Raw genomic sequence first — 10088 nt, 5'->3', positions numbered from 1 at the left:
AGTGTGTCCAGTTCTGGTCCCCACAATTCAAGAAGGATGTTGATAAATTTGAGAGGGTTCAGAGAAGAGCCACAAGGAATTAGAAAAGGATTAGAAAATGAGTAAAGGTTTAGAAACTGTGCTTTATAGTTATAGACTCAAGGAGCACAACCTATTTAGCTTAACAAAGAGAAGGTTAAGGGGTGGCTTGATTACACACTATAAGTACCAACACGGGGAAAAATATTTAATAATGGGCTCTTCAGCCTAGCAGAGAAAGGTATAACAGGATCCAATGGCTGACGTTGAAGCTAGACATATTCAGACTAGAAATAGGGCTTTCAGTTTTAATGGTCCGACTAACCAACTGTTGGAACAATTTATCAAGGGTCATGGTAGAATCTCTATCACACACAATCTTTAAATCAAGATTGGATGTTTTTTTCTAAAAACTATGCTCTAGGAATTATTTTGAGGAAGTCCAATGGCCTGTTATTCAGGAGGTCAAAATAGATGATCACAGCTGTCTTAGAATCTATGAATCTAATTTTGAAGGTAATGGGAGTTGAGGGACTTCTTGGGCCCAGAATTAGCAAGATAACTTGCTTAATGGGGGATATTTCAATTTCCTTCCAGATCTGAAGGAAAGGGACAGCGGAGTGACATGAAACAGCTACTGACAGTGGCAAAAAAGCTGTCGATATGTTTACTTTCTTTAATTAATGCAGCTAGATCTGCCAACTGATGATTTAGAAATAATTAGTTTTGAAAGTGGCTTAATCACTATTTTGACTATCAATAATTGAAAGCAGAGGCTCCAAAAGGGAAAACTGAAAATTGCATTGATGTCAGATACTTTTTATTTCAACTCCTAAGCTATACCAATGAATCACTGCTGGAATTATTGAACATATAAATCATCCTATCTGCTGCAATATCTTGTTGTCTTCTGTACTTTAAATAATTGTACTTAAAATATTATTTTCAAACTCTTTTAATTAGCACCCTGAAAAGATGTGGGTAATTCAAATTAATTTCTACAAAATGATGACTGGCTGAGACTGGACCAACTGAAGTAATGTCTCATCACTAACATGTAGCACTCTTTAAAAGGAAGAAGGATATGAATTATGGGAGAGAGAGGAAATTCAGTTATGACTCACAATGCTTCTGAGATAGGTAAGTAGATAGATAGTAGCCCTACTTTACTAAGTCAGAGAGATACAATGATTTGCCTAAGGTAACATAGCAAGTCAGCGTCAGAAATAGGATTATAGTGCTTCATAGGTTGGGCAAATTATAAGCCCGGTCTATCTAACCCCCTGAAACCAAGATGCTCAAAACTGAATATAGGTTTAGGCTATATTAATTTTTGCTCTTCACTTTTTGTCATTGTAGAACTCTCTTTCTTGATAGCACCGATGGAACCATGTTTATGAGAAAGTGGCAAGAGGGCTGGAGAAGGTGGAGAGGCATAAGAATCTTAAAAGCCTCATTCAAATGGCTCTGGATTCTGGCAGATTCCTTGAGTTCCATGGCCCAGGTCCACAAGGGAACTTAGGTGCCAAAACACCAGATTTAGGTGCCTGAATCCCAATTTTAGGAATACTGTGATCCACAAAAACCACTGGTTGTCTTCTCCCTAACGCTATAAGAAACTAAACTGCCTCGGGTCCTAAATTTTGCTGGAAAAATTCTCGACACCTAAATTTCTGACTCTGGGCATGAGCACTGCTGCCTCTCTTTAGGTGTCTGGATGCCTATCTCCTGCCTAAGCCCCAGTGCAATCCTCAAACAAAGGAAGATAGGTATTCTCTTGCCTGCAGGGCCCCATCTGGTAGATGTACTCAGAGGCTGCCTAACTCCAAACAAAATGGTCAGGGAGAGGAGGTATCCTCCTGCATAACCTTTAGCTTAGTGGTTAGGGCAGTCACCAAGGATGTGGCAGTCCCTGCTTCAATTTCCCCCTCTGAAGCAGAGAAGGGACTTAAACAGGGGTTCCCCATCTTTCATGTCAGTGCACCGGCCACTGGAATATGTGATAGTCTGAAGTGGGGTGCCTTCAATACCTCATTGAAATTGTTCTACTTTAAATGTGAATTGGTCCAGAGTGAGAGCCACTGTATAGTCCAGTGGTTAGGGCATTCATCTGAGTCCTTCTTCAAATCCCTTCTCCACCTCAAGCACAGGGGAGAAGTGAACTGGAGTCTCCACATCCTGGGTGAGTCCCTAATCACTGAGCTATATAAGGGAGGCTACCTCTTATGTAGCCATTTTGAGTGGAGCTAGGCAGGTGCTTAAACCATTCTCATTCAGTGCTTAAGTCACCTGATTCCAGGAGGGAGACTCCCTCCACTCTAGTCATAATAGTAGGCCCTGCAGGTCTCAAATCTGGATCTAGGAGTCATCACACTCCAATCCTCAACCCAGCAGCTCACAGACAGTAGCTGGAACTGGTAAGGCACAAGCCCCTTCCCATATGCTCTGATTGTGAGAACTCCAAGTGTCCTGACTGAGCTGCAGCTCCTATTTAAGCCAGAGGAGGAAACAGAAAATTGTCTATATATCTGGATTTCATCCTGCCATGGAGTGTTGGTCTGGTGTTAACTGTTCCTGTCTTCTGATCTTGACCTGATATCCTGACTCTTGGTAACTGCCTTCTGGTTCCTGCCCTCTGTTGCCTGAACCTGATCTTCTGGTGTCCTGACTTGACCTGACTCTTGGTTCCCACTCTCTCTTGATTCTGATCTCCTGGTGTTCCAACCCAGCCTAATTTCTAGTAACTGGCTCCTGGTCTCTTGGTCCATGTCCAGTGCTCACCCCTAGGCCAGGATTCCCAGCTCTGACACGTAGTTGCTGAACTCCAGGAGAAGTGCAGGGCACCCGTCTCATTGGCACCTCCCATTGGATAGCTAAGGTGGCTCTTTGCCTATCATGATAGCTTTTGTGGATCACATTGTTAGGTACCCATCTCTCCCCAGTCATTGTTTAGTGGTACTAGGAACCTATCCTAGACTTTTTTCATCTCATTTTTGCTCCAGTGAGTTTCTAGGCACAAAAAGTTAGGTGTTGCAATGCCTAGGTCTCTTTGTGGACCTGGACCCACATACCTTCCTCCTTGTGCAGGTGCAGGAGGGCAGTCCCCAAGCCCAGAGCGAATGTCTCTGAGAGGAACTGGCATTTTCCTGTCTCCATGTGGATATTTCTTACAAAAAGGAATGCTCTGGCCTTAAGCTGGATGTGGGTCTGATTGCCACAGGGTCTTGCTGCTTGTGTGGTCACATATGTGCAAAGTAGGTTTAAAATATCATCACATCAGAATGATAGTATTTTACACCTGCTTTATTCAAGCACAAATGACCATGCAAGGAGCAAGGCAGTGGAAAGTAATGATGAGCTTTTCAGAATCAATTGCAACAGAGGGGGTCGCAACTTACTGGTCAAAGCAAAGGTTTTTAGTCTGTCCCAATCCTATTAGAAAACAATGAAGCTGCTGGATAGTGGGCCGCTTCCAGGGCCACTCAGAGGATTCAGGGTCTGGTGTCTTCGGCAGCAGGGGGGCCCTGCTTTGGCAGTAATTCAGTGGTGGGAGGTCCTTCCACTCCAGGACCTGCCACTGAAGTACCCCGAAGACCTGCGGCGGGGACCCTCGCCGCCGAATTGTTGCCAAAGACCCGTAGCGGAAGAAGCTCTGGGGGCCCAGGCCCCGCAAGAGTTTTCCGGGGCCCCCAGAGCAAGTGAAGGATCCCACTCTGGGGGCCCCGAAAAACTCTCATGGGGGCCTGGGGAAAATTGCCCCACTTACCCCCCCCCCCCCAGGTGGCCCTCACTGCTTCAGTAATAGTTTTTAGAAGTGCTGGCCTGATTTCACTTCTAAATGGAGGAAAAAGTTATCAGCTGAAACTATTCTTCTTACAGATAGATGCTTCATGAGAGGTCTTGCCTGGTTGTTGCTGTACTACTGTGGGCTGATAAATCATCAAGCCTACAAATATCAAATATTCACTTGTATTTAGTCAGAAAAGTGCAGGAACAGAACAAATGCTGCTGCTGCTGGCATTCCTCATATTTTGTAATGATACAGTATACATGTACTTTCCATTTCTGGCCATTGAAATTGCTTAAACGGAAGGCTGGCAAGAGACATATATGAGGCCATCCTTCCAGCAGTTTGATGTTTTTAGAGGCAAGTGTGGTTTCAGCTGGAACCTTGAGATATGGATTAAATAATGTTGCCAGTACACCCTCTCTTCTCTCCTTTTAAATATTTCACTCTCTTAGAGTTTGCATGCCGAAGGCAGCATATAACCTACTGATAAGTATCTTGTTGGAGTTACTGCAGTAATTTGTTTTGAGTTTGCACTTTTATTTCCTCAGACACATTATACAGACTGCACACATTGTATGGTAGATGAGAAGTATTGCACCTAGATTAAGTTTGCATAATAAATACTGGCCTCTTAGATCAATTTTCAAATATTTGGAGGGTAATAAAAAGACCTGGGAACAATAATAATTTATGGAACACTACATGTATATGATTATAAAACATAATCCCCGAACCAAAGATCCATGATACTAATGCTAACATTTTCAGAAGTCACTACTGATTTTTTGGGTGCACAGTTTAAGACACCTTGAATTTGAATTTCATATGTGTTGAGCCACTGCAGCTCCTTCAGGGGTAGTTGTGAATATTCAGAGCCTCTGAAAATTATGGCCACAGTGTCTTATATTGAGGACTCAAATAAAGATGCCAAAAAGTAGTGCTCATTTTGGAAAATCTTAATCTAAAGGAATAGTATCCCAGCAGGTGATAGTGAGACTTTTTCCTGCACTAACTGGGAGAATAAAAATTTTATTTTCACTGCATTTTAACAATATCAAAATAATCTCAACATTACAAAACTTTCTTTAGATCGATACATAAACATTACAATTGCTTAGATCTGTAGCATTACCAACTCCTATATATTATCACTTTTCTTTAAACAAGCAAATCTATCAAAAGAGATAAACAAAAATTACTAACCAGGATTTATTTCATGTTGAAGATAGTTTCATAATTTCTTGGTCCTTGCTAGGAAGAGGACAACTGTCCAGTCACTGTAATAACAGTCTATGTATATTTAATAGGTATAGCAAAATCTATTATGGCCTACAGCCCTCTGATATCGAGCAGCATTGGATACTACAGTTTTCACTCTGAAATTATATTGACTATTTCTAGCACTTCCTTTTTTGTTAACTTCCAGAGTACAGACTTTGAAAATTTAATTATGACAATTAAAACTAACATTACCAGAAACATTTGAGAGAAACTTAATGATACAAATCATTCTAGTGGAAACAAAATGAAGGTATACATAAATTTTTTGTTGATTCCTGTTACAACTCCGAAATGCTAAATATTTATTGCACTAGCAAAGTCTCAGCTTAGTTCACATTCCAAAATAGGTAGCTTTTGCCCCTGTATATTATTCTAAGTGAAGCCAGGTATGAGATGAGGATCAGATTCGAGAAAGAAATATATCTGTGTTCCTATTCAGAATGTACAGAATTCAGCCTGTATATGCTTTATCTTTTCATTTTTCCAGTTGCAACATGCATTTTATTCCTCAAGTCAGACATCACGAATAAGATAGCTTTGTTTATTATCTCATTGCCAATTGGAGCTCTCCTTGGAAGTCTATAGACTGTCTCCACACAAACTAGACGGTTTTCTGTGTTCGTTGTGAGAGCCTTAGGTATTAGTTAATTAAAAACCTATCACTGAGACCTTATCCTCCAGGTTTTGGGAACTTCTAGTAGCCTCATATTTTGCCATAAGTTTATCCTTTTAGATAATGGCTTTCTCTAAAAACAGGTGGGGGAATAGTTCAGTGGTTTGAGCATTAACCTGCTAAAGCCAGGGTGATGAGTTCAATCTTTAAGTGGGTCATCTAGGGAACTGGGGCAAAAATCTGTCTAGGGATTACTCCTACTTTGAGGAGAGGGTTGGACTAGATAACCTCCTGAGGTCTCTTTCAACACTAATATTCTATTATTTGTTTTATGTAATTGTTGCTGACAATAGCTCACTAACTTGCTATTTTCCCTCCCTGAGCCTGAAAATCAGTCTCAATCCACACTGATTCTGCAGACCAAGCAGTTTAGCCTGGAGTTTGTTTGCTGGCACAGGTTGTAATGAATAAACCTGAGAGCTGTGCTAAGTTATGCAAAGATGTGCTGGGTGTTATCAGAAATTGTCCCATTCATGGGGTGCTGTGGCATACAAGCCTCTGACTTGGTGCTGTAAAGTAGTATTTTCCCTCTTGCTTGCTGAGTCGTTGTAGAGAGATCTTGCACTGTAGCACTCCTGTTAAGTGCATTACAGTCTTCACAAGACAGCTTGCAATTCAGGGAAATTACCAGCCTCTGACAAGCTATCTTTTAGGAATTTCATGTTAAAATGGCGGATGTGGTGTTCAGTGATCATTTAGTGCTTAAGTAGCTTCCAAGAGGTCTGGTTTCAACTGGTTGTGCATAAAAAGAGAATCACAGTGCCCTGCCCAGATCTCTGTCTGAGAAGCTCAGCCCTTAAAGGCACAGGCCCCAATACCACATCATCCTTTCCACACCAAAACTTGGGATTTAAAACTAACATTAATATAACACAATTACAAATTCTTATAACCTGTGTAATAACTAAACTTGCTAACAATGTTCAGTTAGTCTTTGAAGTGCCCCGCACTGTCATTTGAACCCGCAGGGTGCCCTGGAGGTGAAACACCAGTGCTACTGCTGTCAGGAGTGGAAAATCTATTTGTTCTGGTTATTCTATGCCCTTGGGATCTGTTGTCTCAATCTGCTGTAGTTGCCGCCCATCTGAGACCCTCTTGGGCAAAAAAGCAGACTCAGTGCCCCCTTTCTCCTTCAGTTCTGGTATTTGCAGGTTTCACCTATTTTTCTTCAGTATGTGTCCATCTGGGCTGACAACCTCATGACAGCAGGGTAACCTCCTATGAAACCACTGCAATTACAGGGAAAGTCCCACCCAGACCGGGACTGCATGCTCAGTGCAGATGGAATTTGTGAGGGAATTTAGCTGCTCAGATCTAACAGACCTATCCTGAGGATACTCGAGCTGCATTTTTTTCCCAAAGGCTTAGAATTTGGCCAACTTTGGAATGGAATTTCAGAAGAAGGGCAAAAGGCATATCCCTGACACAAAGATCACCCACTGACAAACGTCAAGTCCCTGCTTCACAGTATGGAAGCGCTAGAGCTTTTCAAAGAAAAGATTACCAGCATTTTTTAACACAGGCAAATTGAGGTATTTTTTCTTAGCCTGTTCACAGAAATGGCTGACTCACTTTTGCTGAAATTTTCCAGAAGAATTCAGCCGTATATATATACCCGGCAAGGAAAATTTCAGCCCCAAAAGTTAAATATTTGGCAATGTTATAAGCAACTGAAAAGAGGGTCTTATGGGAAGTCTTGGGTAACATTAATAATTAGTGGTGCCACTAGCCTCATTTATAATCTATTCCACCGATAACTGTAGAAAAAAATCAAGTATCAGAGTGGTATGAAAATAACGAGGAATCCGGTGGCACCTTAAAGACTACCAGATTTATTTGGGCATAAGCTTTCATGGGTAAAAAAACCCATTTCAGATGGATGGAGTTTTTTTACCCATGAAAGCTTATGCCCAAATAAATCTGGTAGTCTTTAAGGTGACACCAGATTCCTCGTAATTTTTGTAGAAAAATGTTATTCTTTGCAGAAAATATAATTGTGAAGAATTTTCTTGTTTGGTTTCTTTGGGGTAGAAGATGGAAGAAAAATAAATTCAGTTCAATATACAGATACAACATTTTTTATGCTAATATCTACATTTGTATAAATACTTCTCAGCTTTCTTGAGCTTAGACACTATTATGAACAGGAGAATAATGTTTCTTGAAAAGCACCTAAAATGAGATAGTAATGTACCTGAACCAAATGCAGCTATGAAGTTAATGAAAGCTTTTCTTAAACTACAGGAAAAAGTAATATACTTTAAGTCCACATCTGAGCAGTGAAGAATGTATATTTCAATTCTGAACTGCAAGGTGATTTGGCATGTATTTACTTTTCATAGTTGCCACTTGAGGAAGTGTCAGTGAGATTTATACTACTTGAATAGCTCTATTCTATTCTCTTCATATTGTTAGATTTTGCACTGTTTATGGTCTAGTAGCCTAAGGACCCAAGGCCACAGTAAACAAAGGTCGATATCCAGCCATCAAAAAATTGATAACTGAGAAAGAAGAGGAATTCCTTAGATGTTCTTCTAGATTTCATTTCATTTCAGTCACTGCTATGTTTTCTTTGATCCTATTTCAATTGACTTTATAATACTTTTCACTATCACAGTCTTGATGGCCAAATGTAATAATCATACATCATTTGGAATACATGAAAGTGTGGTGTAAAGGCTTTATCAGCAAGAGTTTGGGATATTCTTGTGCTGAGTAAAATGAGTTCTGAGCGGGTGTGTATCCAATATACTTAGAATATATTGGTTCACTTCCTATGTCTGTAACATGTGCCAATGATTTCTCTCTATATGGTCTATATCTGCATGTTATACTGCTACATTAAGTTTTAAATGATAAAGATAGGCCTCCTTTTATCAAGTATCAGGGGTAGCTGTGTTAGTCTGTATTCAAAAAAACAACAAGGAATCTGGTGGCACCTTAAAGACTAACAGATTTATTTGGGCATAAGCTTTCGTGGGTAAAATACCTCACTTCTTCAGATGCATGGCATTATATAATGGACAACGAGTGGGGATACACATACAGTGAGAACCGGTGTGGCAGAGGCCATTGAATCAGGGTGGATTTTAGGTCCTACTCCCAATAACAGATCGAGGAGTGTCAGTCCTGGAGAGGCAAAGTGTTTTGATATGGCAGCACTCCCCGTCCCCTATTCAAGCCCAAATTAATGGTGTTAAATTTGAAATGAATTTTTAGTTTCTGGTGATGTTTCTCTTTGAAGTCTGTTTCTGAAGTTTTTTGTTCAAGAATAGTTACTTTTAAATCTTGGTATGATGTTTCCAGGCGTGAACGTTGAGTTTCTCCTTACTGGCTTTTGTATGTTACCATTCCTGAGGTTGATTGTGTGTCATTTCATTCTTTTTTATGGTTGGGACTGTCAGTATTGGCAGATGGTGCATGCAGAAGGGCATTGCTGGAAACATGATGGCGCATATCATCACATTAATAGAACATGGCAGTGTAATGAGCCTTGTGATGGTGTGGCTGATGTGGTTGGGTCCTCTGATGATGTCTCTAGAGTAGATATGGGGACAGAGTAGGCAATGAGGTTTGCTACAGGGATTGGTTCCTGGTCTGGTGTTTCTGTGGTGTGTAGTTGCTGGTGAGTATTTGCTTCCGGTTGGGGGCTTGTCTGTAAGCGAGGACTGGCTTGGCTCCCAAGGTCTGTGAGAGTGAAGGATCATTTTCCAGGATAAGTTGTAGATCGTTGATGATGTGCTGGAGAAGTTTTAGCTGGGGGCTGTACGTGATGGCCATTGGTATTCTGTTATTTTCCTCATTGGGCCTGTCCTGTAGTAGGTGACTTCTGGGTACCCATCTCGCTCTGCAAATCTGTTTCCTCACTTCCCCAGGTGTATATTGTAGTTTTAAGAATGCTTGATAAAGATCTTGTAGGTGTTTGTTGCTGTCTGAGAGATTGGAGCAAATTTGGTTGTACCTTAGGGCTTGGCTGTAGACAGTGGATCATGTGATGGGTCCTACATGGAAGCTCAAGGCATGTAGGTAAGTATAGTGGTCAGCAGGTTTCTGGTATAGGGCAGTGTTTATGTGACCATCACTTATTTGCACTGTACTGTCTAGGAAGTGGATCTCTTGTGTGGACTGGTCCAGGCTGAGGTTGATGGTGAGGTGGAAATTATTGAAACCCAGGTGGAATTCTACAAGGGCCTCCTTTCCGTGGGTCCATATGATGAAGATGTCATCAATGTAGCGCAAATAGAGGAGGGGCGCTAGGGGACAGGAGCTAAGGAAGCGTTGTTCTAAGTCAGCCATAAAAATGTTGGCATACTGTGTGGCCATGTG

The 10088-nt window shown here is 41.1% G+C and overlaps 1 long non-coding RNA gene across 1 annotated transcript in view; it reads left to right on the top strand.

Moving 5' to 3' along the window:
- The window catches only part of LOC142046570 (uncharacterized), a 112200-nt gene extending 103536 nt beyond the window's left edge, over nt 1-8664 (top strand). Inside the window, exon 3 of the long non-coding RNA XR_012655516.1 lies at nt 8644-8664. This is a non-coding gene — a long non-coding RNA (uncharacterized LOC142046570). The remainder of the gene's footprint in view (nt 1-8643) is intronic.
- Nucleotides 8665-10088: the final 1424 nt, after the last annotated feature.

This window comes from Chelonoidis abingdonii, chromosome 3, assembly GCF_003597395.2.
Source record: "Chelonoidis abingdonii isolate Lonesome George chromosome 3, CheloAbing_2.0, whole genome shotgun sequence".
Taxonomy (NCBI): Eukaryota; Metazoa; Chordata; order Testudines; family Testudinidae; genus Chelonoidis; species Chelonoidis abingdonii.
The sequence above is the reverse complement of the archived record's forward strand: the minus strand, read 5'-3'. Positions and strand labels throughout refer to the sequence as shown.